This window comes from Capra hircus, chromosome 7 (assembly GCF_001704415.2).
Source record: "Capra hircus breed San Clemente chromosome 7, ASM170441v1, whole genome shotgun sequence".
Classification (NCBI taxonomy): Eukaryota; Metazoa; Chordata; class Mammalia; order Artiodactyla; family Bovidae; genus Capra; species Capra hircus.
Genome location: NC_030814.1, coordinates 1,345,389 through 1,357,635, shown reverse-complemented (window position 1 = coordinate 1,357,635; position 12,247 = coordinate 1,345,389). Strand labels below are relative to the sequence as shown.

Genomic DNA, 12,247 nt, shown 5'->3' with positions numbered 1-12,247 from the left:
GCCCAGCTTTCCCAGCACCGCTTCCTAAAGAGGCGGTGATCTCTCTACCGTATCTTCCGGCCCCCTTTGTCACAGATTAACTGGCTGTGGGTGTGTGGGTTTAGATCAGGGCTCTCCACCCTGTTCCCCTGACCTGTGCGTCTCTTTTTGCGCCCATACTGCAGTATTCTGACTACTGTAGCTTTGTAGCATACTCGACATTGAGAAGCGTTATTCCGCCAACTTTGTTCCTTTTCCTCAGGATTGCTTTGGCAATTCTATCTTCTGTGGTTGCGTATAGATTTTAGGATAATTTGTTCTAGTTCTGTGAAAGATGCCATGGACATTTTGATAGGGATAACATTAAATTTGTAGGTGCCTTTGGGTAGTGCGGCCATTTTAACAATATTAATTCCTCCTGTCCAAGAGTACAGAGTAGCTTTCTACCTCTTCAGATCATCTTAACCTTCCTTTATCAGTGTTTCCTTGTTTGCAGCATACAGGTCTTTGACCTCCTTGGTTAAGTTTATTCCTAGGATTTTTTTTTGGGGGGGGGGCATCATTTTAAAGGGGCTTCCCTGGTGGCTCAAAGGTTAAAGTGTCTGCCTCCAGTGCAGGAGACCTGGGTTCAATCCCTGGGTCAGGAAGATCCCCTGGAGAAGGAAATGGCAACCCACTCCAGTATACTTGCCTGGAGAATCCCATGGACAGAGGAGCCTGGTAGGCTACAGTCCACGGGGTCGCAAAGAGTCGGACACGACTGAGCGACTTCACCATCACCATCATCATTTTAAATGGATTTTTTTTTTCTCCAGCAGAGTAGATCTTTATTGTTCTCACAAAGGGGAAGAGGGAAAACACATAACTATATAAGGTGATGATGTGTTAATTATCTTGATTATGGTAATCATTTCACAATGTATACATATATTAAAACATCCATAAATAGATGCAATTTTTGAAAATTATACTTCAATAAAGTTCAAAAAAGTAAAAATAAAGCAAGACAATTATTAGCTCATGAATTTGTAATTGGCCAGGATTATGTGTGGTCAGTTTGCTTCTGTGCTGTGTGGTATCAGTTGGCCCAAACGAGGCTGATAGATTCATCTATAAGCTGGCTTACCCACAGGATGAGCAAATTGTTTATTGCTATCAGCTGGCAGGTCAGCTAGGACTGTTGTCTAAAATCCTTGACTCTTGTTCACATGGACTTGTCTGTGTAGTTGCTTGGGCATCTCAGAGCGTGGGGGCTGGTTCTAAGAGGAAGAAAGCAGAAAACATCAGTCTTCCTATTTGGCCTCAACCTGGCATAACATCATTTCTACTGTATTTTAACAGTCAAAGAAATCCCAAGCCAGCTAAAATTCGAGAGGGTGAAGGAACAGACTGCATTTGATAAGAAACTGGCATACCTGCCTGGTCGTTGGTCAGTCGCCCGGTCGTATCCAGCGCTTTGTGACCCTTCGGACTGCAGAATGCCAGGTCTCCCTGTCCCTCACCGGTAGGTTCTCACCTGATTTCTGGTCAGTAGCGTCTCTGAAACTCTTTTCCAATCACCGACTAATCATTTCCTCCTTTGTAAATGTCAGCTGCATGCTCATTTTCCTCAGTCATGTCCGACTCTTTGTGACCCCGTGGACTGTGGCCCTCCAGGCTCCTCTGTCCATGGGATTCTCCAGGCAAGAATATTGGGGTGGGTTGCCATGCCCTCCTCCAGGGGATCTTCCTGACCCAGGCGTTGAACCCGTGTCCCTTATGTCTCCTGCGTTGGCAGATGGGCCCTTCACCACTCTCACCACACAGGATGCCCAAATGTCAGCTACCGGTGTTTATTTGAGAGACAGAGAAGACTGGTGCCCAACATAAAAGTCTAGGAGACGCAGAGGACACAAGTAGTCTGAATATGGGGGTACCTGAAACTACAGCGGGGCTCTGCATTAATATCTTCTGACTTGATAGTCCTCAGGAATGCCTGAAAATCTGACTAGCTTCCTGGATTGTCATATTTTTCAATATGACTTTAACTAATATTAGCTGCCTTTTTTTGCTTGAGGTTGAAAAAGAATATTTAGAAACCAAGATATGAAATAGCAATATAGGAAACACGAAAAAGCTGAGTTTGCTGGATTTTAACTCAGAGTATAGGAATAAATGCTTGTATTCACAAAAGTAATATTTTTGCCTAACTCCTTTAGAGAATTTCATCTGAGAGGATGGTTTCTCTCTAGGCAAAACTAAACCATTTCGTGGTGAGGCAACTGCTCTCAATGTCAACTTGGGTATTTCAAGCTCAACATAATATGGTTAGTAGTCTTGAGAGCGTCATATTTGGGTTTTTCAACCTTGGCAGTATTGATATTTTAGGCTGGCTAATTTTATGTTATAGAGGCTGTTCTGTGCCTTGTAGGATGATTAGCAGCATCCCTGACCTCTTCTCACTAGAGGCCAATAGTTCTCACCAGTTTTGAGAACCAAAAACTGTCTCCAGACATTGCGTGATGTCTCCTGGGGTAAAATTGCCCCCAGTTGAGAACTACCAGCTTTTAAAAAATTGGTAATTAGAAATAAGCTTCTCTAAGGCAACTTTGTCCCCGTAGTGTTCTTCTCTCTACCCTTTCATAGTTGAAGGTATCTTCATGACCTAGATTTGTCTTCCATTTAAATGAAAAAAAGGCTTCTTCAATTTAAAATTTAAATTTATAATTTCAAGAACTATAAAAATGGATGTGTTTGCTTATTTTTTCTGCGTTTTACTCCAGTGCTATTTTTGGTGACCCCAATAAATGACTTTCAAATTTAATAATTTTAAGAAAGAAATTTAAAAAATAGAAAATATAAACAAGACTTCATGTAACAGTGCTGGAAAGAACCTTTGCTATTTTATGGCAGCAGAACTAGAAGAGCTTTAGATTGAATGTTGTTCAAAAAATTCTTATTTACGAATAAAAAAGGCAAGATTTAAAAAGGTCATTTGATGTGGTCACATCTTCAGGCTCAATCACAGGTAGAATCAAAAGTAGAAGCCAGAATCTCTCGGTTTTAAGCCCAGCTCTCTTTCCACTATCCCGTGGTGCCTTTCAAGGGAGTCCTCCCTTATTATCCTCATGGAGCAGTATTTTTACATAAACATATGCTGCAGTATTTTTAGACAGGACCCTATAGCATTGTGGGTGTAATATTGAAAAGCTGCAGGAAGAGAAGAGCTAGCAAGGAATGCTTATTTTAAGAAAACTTCATGTCTGTGGAGTCTGTTATGATGAGGTTTAACTGTACTAATAAACACTTGGATATGTACTTTCTATTTCCAGCATTTGGCTGTAGCAATATCTACATGTGAAACTTTCTCCTTGTCTGCTCTCCCACTCTCAAAAGCCCTGAGAGATTGTTTGACATTGACACCATGCTCTTGGGAGTATAATTTGCCTCACCTGTTTAAGAAGCAGGCAAGTCTAATTCCAAAGTTTTTCCCTAGGGTGACATTCACACTGTGGCTTGACAGTGTTTTGACTGGTTTCCCATAGAAATGAGGCCCTCGGAATGAGATCAGAGGAGGAGCTAGGGGCAGCCTGCCTTGCAGTGATGGGGAGAAGAGCTCAGAGGAAAGCTGCCTTGGAGAAGTCTCCGAGCCAGAACTTTTCTTCTCCAAGGTTCTACTGTCTCTACCTTCTAGCTTCCTCCCAAACCTCTCTCTATGTTGCCCGTTTGCTATTCCTGATGCCAAAAAAAGTCTTCTCTTAGTTCAGCCGATTCTTTATACATTTGGCCTTTAAAAATTAGGATAACTCTTCTAAACAGCCATTTATTGAGGGGCAATTTACTGAAACCAGCAAGTGACTCAGGATGGGTACGTCCTAAGGGAAGATGAGACATAGACATCTTACCCTAAAGATGGGGAAATCGGGCACAAGAAATGAAGGATGTGTCTGAAGACTCAAACACCTTAAGCAACAATGCCAAAGATTCAGCGCTTTACACCAGACCCTGCCCTCCCAATGCTTCTTAAATGCGTGGTCCTTAAGATGAACTAGAGAGGAGCAAAATGTTTGGCATCTGTCTGCTGGAAAAAGAGAACATCTGAGATACGGAAGTCAAAGGTAATTGTTTACAGTGTTAGAGGATGTAGTAGGTATTCTCCACTATCTTTTACCCTCTTCTCTTCAAATAGTATTTTTAAAGGTGTTGTTGTTGTTCAGTTGCTAAGTCATGTCTAACTCTTTGTGACACCACAGAATGAAGCACACCAGTCTCCCCTGGCCTCTGCTGTCTTCTGGAACGTGCTCAGATTCACATCCATTGCCTCTGTGATGCCACCCAGCCATCTCATCCTCTGTTGTCCCCTTCTCCTCCTGCCCCAATCCCTCCCAGCATGAGGATCTTCTCTAGTGAGTCAGCTCTTCACATCAGGTAGGCAAAGTATTGGAGTTTCAGCTTCAGCAGCAGTGCTTCCAATGAATATTCAGGATTGATTTCCTTTAAGATTGACTGGTTTGATCTCCTTGCAGTCCAAGGACCTCTCAGGAGTCTTCTCCAACACCACAGTTCAGAAGCATCAATTCTCCAGCGTTCAGCCTTCTTCATGGCCGAACTCTCCCATCTGTACATGACTACTAGAAAGACCTTTTTTAAAAAATAAATTATTTTTAAAATAGAAGGATTACATGAAACTATTGTTGTTATTCTCAAACTTCATTCAAAAATATTGGTGAGGGTCAATGCTCTAGTAGAAAGATTGGTATTCATGAATCCTCACCAGACATTTCCTTAACATCTGGCAAATGAACCACTTTAAATTGTTTGGGATATATGCTTGGATGGGTAGGTGAATGGATAGTTGGCTAGATAAGCAGATAAACCGCAGATAGAAAACCTGGGGTTCCTGCTGCATCTATAAGTATGCCAATCCTGCTTTCTTGGCTGGTTGGAACTGCCTCCCTAAAGCTAGATATGCCTTTTCTTATTCCTTCTCCGTCGCTGGTGCTTAGACTCCCTCCTCTTCCCCCCAGTGTGTTCTGTGTCTATTTCACTTGAGGAGGGATGAAGACTTTGAGTTTCTAAACTCCTTCTTTGCATCAAAGAATGCTGCTGAACTCTGAAAAGGAGCAAAGGAAGATCTCGAAAAAGAGGAAGTACAGATTTCTCTAATCGCTGGTACTTTTTAGGCAGTCGAAGCAACTAGGTGTTTCAAGTTGTTTATGATGATGGAAAGTCTGAATAGATCACAGAGTCTATCTTACTGACATACTAATGTCACTGATCTGTTCTCATTTGGTATCCATCATCGTATTCATTGTCACTGATAATTTATCGGTTTGACTGTAATGCTTCTTTTTTTCCAGCAACTTTGAATAGTCAGTAGTTAATATCCTCCCTGTAAAAGACTTGTATAGAATTGCTACCAAGAGGTTCCCAAACATTGGTTCTCTATGTACTATACTCATTTTGAATTTTCTAAACTCTTAAGACCAGAAATAATTCTGTTCAGGTCATTTAGAATGATATATTCTATTTTTAACAGTTTATATAAGAAAAAAAAATGGTTTTCAGTTGTCAGAATGCAACAAAATTGTTTGCTCGTCCTCTGAAATGGTGGGGGAACATTTTTAAAGATTTGTGTACAAAGACATTTATCATAGCCTTATCTATAAAGAAAAAATGGTAAACATGGATATTCCAACACAGTAGTTAAATTGTGGTACATCCAAACAGTGAGATGCTGTTCCATGGAAAAAACAGCCTTCAAAGATTCATTAATTGAGAAAATGTTCACCCCAAATGACGTGTGTTGACTCCTCAGGTGAAGGGAGGTATGTGTTCAAAGATTCCCCTCTACTCTTGTGGAAAAGAGTTTTCACATGGGAGCAGGATGGTCAGTCCCCTGGCCATTCTGCTGGGGGGTGAAGTCTTGGATATGGCCAAAGAAAAAGGCAGTAATCAAAGGCTTCCCTGGATTTTCACACTTGCTCTTGGAACTTTTTTCTGTCTAGAGTCTCTCTCTTAAAAGTACATGGTGAGTATAGCGGTCCAGGAGAAAGAGAAAAACAAATCTCTTAGTATAATTCTAAACCAGAGAGCCTGACATAGCCCCCTGTCACCTATCAGATATGGTCAAATTCCCCAGAGATGGGGCTCTGCAGAGAAGCATAAAGCCAGGGCCTGACAGTAATAATGAGAGTAGCTGCTGTGAGGTTTGGGGAGTTTGTGGTCCCTGCTGTCTCTCAATCTCATGCACGATATATTTTTACATTAAAAAAATTCAGTCTACCAAACAGCATGCATGATATATATGAAAAAATATATGATGGATATAACAAAACATTAAGAATGCTTATCTGTAAATGGAGAAAGCATGAGTAACTTTCATTAGTTTTTCTTGAAACTCTTCTGTGTTTTCTATCATGATCTTTTTTTAAAATCAGAATAATCACATGTATGTGAACTTCTACACACAAATATACATGCCCGAGGCATAAAAAAGAAGGGCGAAGTATATTTCAGATTCTGTGGGTGTAAGTTTCAAGACAAGATCAAAAAGCGTAGCTCAAATATGTTCATTGCTTATCTGAGAAAATAACCCTGTGATTCCATTTGAATATCAGTGTAGATCTGTGTTCATCTGGCCGTAATTCTGTACAGAGGGTTTATATCTACACAAAGCAAAGCTCATTGTCTTGGGTCTGCGCAACAGCACACCCATCCTTACAAAGGCTGCTTGGTTCCTGCTCGAGGGTGGAAAGAGCAGCTCACTGAGCCAAGAGAAAGACTCCCTGCTCAGCTCAGGGCTCCTGGGCCAGCGGGACCCCCACTGGAGGCAAAAGCATCAGGAGGGCCAGCCGCTCTTCGGTTCCTCACCGTGCTGAGGCCAAATGAGGTTTTTCCCCTTTGATCTGGAGGGCGCGGTCATGGGGGTGGCAGCCACACAGAGCGAGCAGTTGGGGCTGGCTGCCCGCGGGGATGGCCACGTGCCCCTCGCGGCTCCTTCGGGGCCTGGCGGTGCTTGCAGCCAGACTCCTGGTGAGCGTGGCCTTCTGTCTCCAGACTTGTCCTGGACTCCAGCCTTCCTCTCTTCAGCAGCATCTTGGTTGAGCTTCTTGCATGATTCTGCATAAAATCCTGACCTGCTTCGTGCCCAGATGAAAAGCTGAGAACTGAGAGAAACAAATAAGGAGATTTGGACCTTTTCGTGTCTCACCCCTGGAAACTCCTGGTCAGCTCCCAGAAATGCATGTCTAGTAGCGCCAGATACTTCTGGGTGCTCAGAAATTGTTCATGTTTGTGCTCAGAAATATCGGCCATTCTCGGGTGTCTCCAGATCAGAGACGTTTCTGAGGCATTTGTGGAAGTTTGGAGGGCGATGGGAGCTGCTTTACCTGTTCAGAGCCTGCTCCAGCCTCTGCAGGAACCTCTGAAGCCCTGCCAATGTGGATCCAGATGGCCAGGTTGTCCCAACTTGCGTTGAGGCTAACGCTGGACTGTAAAAGCAGCCCCAGGAGGTGCCCGCTGTTAACCCAGGTGACATTTAATCTAGTGAGAATCCATGCGTGGTCCTGGGACTTGAGTCCTGAGCCTTCGGTTGGAAAGCGCACGGCAGCGGGCAGCGGGCTGAGACAGCCCCAAACTCCGCCCCCTGGGGTGCGTGCCTTGCGTACTTCTCTCCCCGGCGTGTGCGCAGAAACCGTCGACGTCGTGGCACGTCATTCCCATGATGAGGCTGTGAGCCGGCTGACTCTGAGATGATCAAAAATGAAATTATCTAGATGGGGCTGACCTAATCAAATTAGCCCTCAAAGGCCCTCGGCCCTGCCTGACGGGATTTGAAGCGGTCGAGTGTGAGGGGCTACGGTGGCCACAGGGCAAGGGAGGGAGAGCCTCTAATAACCTAGAGTGGCTCCTGGCCCGGGACCAGCGAGAAAATGGGTGCCTGGTCCAAGAGCTGCCAGCAGCTGAACAGCCTGAGTGCATTCGGAAGAGAGTCCCAGGCATCAGACAAGACCCCAGGACTAGCTGACGCCCTTCTTTTAACCTGGTGAGACCTAACTCATACCAGGCTCCTGACCTGTGAAAACTGTTCAGTGATACATTTGTATTGTTTTAAGCTGCTAGTTTTGTGGTAACTTATTATAGAGCAGTAGTAAACTAATATATGCCTCAAAGTGCATTTAGTTTATGGTGTAAAAACTACACTGATAATCTCCATGAAGGTGATCACCCAGCTTCTCCTTACTTGCCTTCAGTTCAAGGGGGTCGTTCTCTTTCAAAGCAGCTCATTCATCTGCTAGAAAAGCTTTTAATTATTAGACATTAGGATCGATCTTTTTCATAGAGGGTTGAAATCCACTCTGTGATTTCTATTCTTTGATCTCGGGTCCATGCAGTGCCATTAAAAAAAAGAAATCCCCAAGTCTTCCATCATATGTTAGTGTTTCAATTATCTGAAGAATGCCAGCTTGATCTAACTAGATCTAATGTACTCTGTTTAAAATCTCAGACTGCCGGGACTGCCCTTATCTGATACTTTCCCAGATATTTCACCAACTCAGGCACTTGGATTTGTCAGACAGTCTTAAAGCTGGAGACCCAGAACGTTGTCCAAACTGTGGTCTATGAGTAAGGACCCTAGGCTTTTATCACCTCTCTAATTTGGGTATGGAGCAACTAACTAAGAATGTGATCAAGTTTATTTTAAGTTAGGGGCCCTGGGAAACAGACCATGACTTAGAGTTTCACTTGTAAGGTGTTTAATGGTGGATGCGCCCGGAAACAGCGGGAGCGGGGTCCTGGGGGAAGCAGGTCCGCGGAGGAGATGCGGATGCCCAGCGCAGGTGCTGTGGGAGCCTCTGCCTGCACCCAGCAAGCTCTGGGACCCTGATGACTGCGTAGAGTGGACCTGAACTGGTCCAAGAGAGGGCCTTTTATACCGTGTCATCCACCAATCACGGTGTAGCCGGCTCCTGGGGTGGAGGCAAATGCCAGATCATCAGCCGAGGCCGGTTTCCAGGGAGGGACTAATCTATGGGCCTCGGGCCGCTGGGGATGGGGTGTCTCGAGGGGTTAGAGCTGGCAACCAACGAGAGTTCTTAGTGTCCACTTCCTGTGCTCCTCGGACCTACTTGCTCCATAGAAAAGCTCCATTCCACCAGCGAACAGTGGTTCCAGGCTTCCCGTTGGTTTCATTTCCTGCGGAACCGAAGAGAGGAAATTTGCAGCCTCCTGCCGCTGATACTCACCTCAGGATGCAGTTTGTGCTCATTTTTGTCCTGTATCGCTCAATGTAGATCCTCGCCTTCAGCTAGCATCTTGGCTGGTCTAAGGTGTTTATTTGGATCAATTCTGTTTGGTTCAGTCGCTCAGTTGTGTCCGATTCTCTGAGACGCCATGGACCGCAGCACGTCAGGGCTCCCTGTCCATCACCAACTCCCAGAGTCCACCCAAACCCATGTCCATCCAGTCGGTGATGCCATCCAACCATCTCATCCTCTCATCCCCTTCTCCTCCTGCCCCCAATCCCTCCCAGCATCAGGGTCTTTTCCAATGAATTAACTCTTTGCATCAGGTGGCCAAAGTATTGGAGCTTCAGCTTCAGCATTAGTCCTTCCAGTGAATTTTCAGGACTGATTTCCTTTAGGATGGACTGATTGGATCTCCTTGCACTCCAAGGGACTCTCAGGAGTCTTCTCCAACACCACAGTTCAAAAGCATCAATTCTTTGGCACTCAGCTTTCTTTATGATCCAACTCTCACATCCATCCATGACTACTGGAAAAACCATAGTTTTGACTAGATGGACCTTTGTTGGCAAAGTAATGTCTCTGCTTTTTAATATGCTGTTTAGTTGGTAAAATGACTCAAATCCTCATCACTGAAAGGATTGAGCCCCTAGTCAGCCTTGTCTTTTTCAGGACACATTTGCTGCAGCTGTCCATTTCCTGACCACTGGGCAGAGAGTAAGAAAGAGATGCTCCAGTGTATCACCTGGATGTCCAGCTGTTCTCCCTCCCCCCAGCTGTGAAAGAGCTCGCCTGCCTCATCCTATGACTGGGGTTGATTTTCCCTGACAGGCTGTAAGTCTTCCTTGCTTGCTTGTCTCTCAGCACGAGGAACCTGTCATAACTGGGTGGCAGACATAGCTCAATGTTTAACTTCATGCTTTCTGTGTTTCCTTGTAAATGTATTTCCTTTTGGGAGCTAAGACCCAAGACACAAAGCTTAGATGAGTGGGGAAAAATACCAGACATTTCCAGGTAGGTCACTGGAATAATACCAAGCAGTTCCATTATTTCTATCGTAGGCCAGGGGCAGCAGCTGGGAGGAGCCACCCACGGCTGAGGCCAGGGCCGGCAGCTGGGAGGAGCATCCAGAGAATCGGTGGTTGTGCAGGCATAGGAGGGCCTAGAGGAGCTATCCCACGTTGAAGGTCAGGAACGGTGGTGGTAAGGATACACCACTCGTCCAAGGTAAGGAGCAGCAGCTGTGCTTTGCTGGAGCAGCCGTGAAGAGATACCCCATGCCCAAGGTAAGAGAAACCCAAGTAAGAAGGTAGGTGTTGCAAGAGGGCATCAGAGGGCAGACACACTGAAACCATACTCACAATCTAATCACACTAGGACCACAGCCTTGTCTAACCTCAATGAAACCAAGCCATGCCCGCAGGGCAACCCAAGATGGGCGGGTCATGGTGGAGAGGTCTGACAGAGCGTGGTCCACTGGAAAATGGAATGGCAAGCCGCTTCAGTATTCTTGCCTTGAGAACCCCATGAACAGTAGGAAAAGGCAAAATGATAGGATACTGAAAGCGGTACTCCCCAGGTCAGTAGGTGCCCAATATGCTACTGGAGATCAGTGGAGAAATAACTTCAGAAAGAATGAAGGGATGGAGCCAAAGCAAAAACAGTACCCAGCTGTGGATGTGACTGATGGAAGAAGCAAGATCCGATGCTGTAAAGAGCAATATTGCATAGGAACCTGGAATGTCAGGTCCATGAATCAAGGCAAATTGGAAGTGGTCAAACAGGAGATGGCAAGGGTGAACGTCGATATTCTAGGAATCAGCAAACTAAAATGGACTGGAATGGGTGAATTTAACTCAGATGACCATTATATCTACTACTGTGGGCAGGAATCCCTCAGAAGAAATGGAGTAGCCATCATGGTCAACAATAGAGTCTGTAATGCAGTACTTGGATGCCATCTCAAAAACGACAGAATGATCTCTGTTCGTCTCCAAGTCAAACCATTCAATATCACGGTTATCCAAGTCTATGCCCCAACCAGTAATGATGAAGAAGCTGAAGTGGAATGGTTCTATGAAGACCTACAAGACCTTTTAGAACAAACACCCAAAAAAGATGTCCTTTTCATTATAGGGGACTGGAATGCAAAAGTAAGAAGTCAAGAAACACCTGGAGTAACAGGCAAAGTTGGCCTTGGAATGCGGAATGAAGCAGGGCAAAGACTAACAGAGTTTTGCCAAGAAAATGCACTGGTCACAGCAAACACCCTCTTCCAACAACACAAGAGAAGAGTCTACACATGGACGTCACCAGATGGGCAACACCAAAATCAGATTGATTATATTCTATCCAGCCAAAGATGGAGAAGCTCTATACAGTCAACAGAAACAAGACCAGGAGCTGACTGTGGCTCAGATCATGAACTCCTTATTGCCAAATTCAGACTTAAATTGAAGAAATTAGGGAAAACCACTAGACCATTCAGGTATGACCTCAATCAAATCCCTTATGGTTATACAGTGGAACTGAGAAATAGATTTAAGGGCCTAGATCTGATAGATAGAGTGCCTGATGAACTATGGAATGAGGTTTGTGACATTGTACAGGAGACAGGGATCAAGACCATCCCCATGGAAAAGAAATGCAAAAAAGCAAAATGGCTGTCTGGGGAGGCCTTACAAATATCTGCGAAAAGAAGAGAGGCGAAAAGCAAAGGAGAAAAGGAAAGATATAAACATCTGAATGCAGAGTTCCAAAGAACAGCAAGAAGAGATAAGAAAGCCTTCTTCAGCGATCAATGCAAAGAAATAGAGGAAAAGAACAGAATGGGAAAGCCTAGAGATCTCTTCAAGAAAATTAGAGACACCAAGGGAACATTTCATGCAAAGATGGGCTCAACAAAGGACAGAAATGGTCTGGACCTAACAGAAGCAGAAGATATTAAGAAGAGGTGACAAGAATACACGGAAGAACTGTACAAAAAAGATCTTCACGACCCAGATAATCATGATGGTGTGATCACTAATCTAGAGCCAGAC

The 12,247-nt window shown here is 44.5% G+C and overlaps 1 long non-coding RNA gene across 1 annotated transcript in view; it reads left to right on the top strand.

Annotated features, from left to right (window-relative positions):
* The window catches only part of LOC106502375, a 73,667-nt gene extending 69,334 nt beyond the window's left edge, over window positions 1-4,333 (top strand). Inside the window, exons 2-3 of the long non-coding RNA XR_001295939.2 lie at window positions 1,321-1,483; window positions 4,212-4,333. This is a non-coding gene — a long non-coding RNA (uncharacterized LOC106502375). The remainder of the gene's footprint in view (window positions 1-1,320; window positions 1,484-4,211) is intronic.